Source organism: Protobothrops mucrosquamatus, unplaced genomic scaffold (assembly GCF_001527695.2).
Source record: "Protobothrops mucrosquamatus isolate PMUCROS unplaced genomic scaffold, P.Mucros_1.0 scaffold3715, whole genome shotgun sequence".
NCBI lineage: Eukaryota > Metazoa > Chordata > Lepidosauria > Squamata > Viperidae > Protobothrops > Protobothrops mucrosquamatus.
The window spans coordinates 18,286-20,399 of NW_015389669.1; positions in this window are offsets into that span (position 1 = coordinate 18,286).

Here is a 2,114-nt window from a genome sequence, read left to right on the forward strand (position 1 = left end):
CTCCCAACAAGGACCCGTCAACCTGCTCAAATCGTACTGGGGTACGTAAGGGCCTTACTTTAATGCCTGCTTGTCTTACCACCTGTTCGCTAATTAAACACCTAGTACACCCTGTATCTAGTAGGGCGTTGTATCGACTCCTACACCCTGACCCTGGATTAGAGATTGTTATTGGTAATACAAATGGATGAATAGGTTCTCTTACCATGGGATCTTCTACCACTTCGGCTTCCTTGTCGCATATTATCAGCTGGGTTCCTATTCCGCTTGTTTCCTCCTCAGGGGTCGTTCCATCCCCTCGGGGTTTGGGGCCCGAGGTTTTTTGTTGAACTGCTCGGGACCTTTCTTGGGGTTTCTTCGGTATACCCCTAGTAGATAATTCTGGTTTCCCTTTGGGGAGTGGTTCAGGACATTCAGCAGCACGATGTCCCGGTTGATTGCACCGGAAACAACGAAAGGTTGGACGCCAATTTCCTATGGGTGGACTAGGCGTTGGGCCTGGGGTCGTTCGATATTCCTTCGTGGACCCATGGGTCCCTCAACCCTTGTACGAAATTCTCGTAGTCCAGCATCCAAATCTACGACCACTCTGAACCACTCTTGGATCTTACTTGGAATACCCCGATAAATACACGCCTGTCTCAGTTCTTTATCCAAACCCGTTTTGAATTGATGAATTAACAAGCATTCAGGCCATGTTCTTAGCTTACTGGCCACTCGTCGAAAGTGTTTAACATATTCTGCCGCTGGCCTACCCCTCTGTCTGATCCCTAGCACTTCGTTCTCAGCTCGCTTGACCCTTGATACATCTTCAAAACGGCCCCGAAGGGCCCCTAAGAATGTCCCTATATGGGCCAACTCTCTGGCATGATCACTGTGATCAGCCACCCACTCCATGGCCTCTCCACGTAGGGCTGCTGTTAAACCCCCACCATCGCCCATTGGGAAGGGTACATGTGGCCATATCTATCCATATGGCCTATCGTTTGGCTCAGGAATAGGGCCAGTTGATCTGCATTTCCATTAAAGGTGATATTAAGGGGTGGAGGACCCCATATCGGCCCCTGGCCCCAGGGCCCTGCACCCCATCCTGGTCCCAATGGGGGACCTATCAAAGCCCTAGTTCCTGGGACTACCGTCTCCTGGCCCCTGGCCATCTGAGCCTCACTTCCTGATCCGGATCCTCTAGAGGGAGCTGTCAGTAAAGTAGATGAAGGCCTCCCCGTATCTCCCACCCGTGGTCTATTCATGCCCTGGCTTCCGGATCTTCCCTGATACACATCGTTACCCCGGTTGGACTCCAACTTTAATTTCGGACTTGCCAGTCGGAACCTTGCCGGTGCAGACTGGGTTGACGAGGCCCCACCCTGCGACCAGGATGTTGGGTCTGGTCCCTGATCCCATCTTTGCCAGGAAGAAGAGGGGTCTTGATATCCCCCTTCCCCGAATTGTTCCCGTAGTAGGTCCATAGTAGTTTGGCCGGGGGCGGTAGTATAGCTCCAGTCCTCTTCATCCTCCTCTGTTACACGACGCTCTCGCCATTGGTACGGGCCTTGGCCTCCCTCTTTAGGACCCAGTCCATGTCCATCTGGCATGCCAGTGATTGCAGGGCTACGCCACCACTCGCCAGTCAGGGCGTTTCCACTAGTTGTCATTAGGGTGGTTCCACCAGTTGTCATCCCCTGGGGACCCATATTGATGCCTGACTGGTCCACCTGACTGGCCTCAACTACATTAGGGCATACCACTGCATCATCTATGGCAGGAGGGCTCGCTTCCACTCCTTCCACTTGTATTTCCTCAGTCTCTGGTCCAACAGGAGCCACGTCCTGAGTACCCTCTGCCATGGTTCAAAGCAAACAAACTAACCAGGCTTTTATCAGAAAATAAAATAAAGTAAGGAGCGTAAACTTTCTGTCACTTGTCCTTACCGGAACGTGAGTTGACAAAGCACCCGAAGACGCTGTTTACTCATGAATATGACGGTTTAATCAGGAACAAGCTTCTGACGTTAGCAAAGACCTTCAGCCTGAGGCTCTTTACAAATAAAGTTTACGCTGGGAGCTACTGCCTCCCAGCGTTATTTAAATACACTCTCAAGTTCACCCCACCCT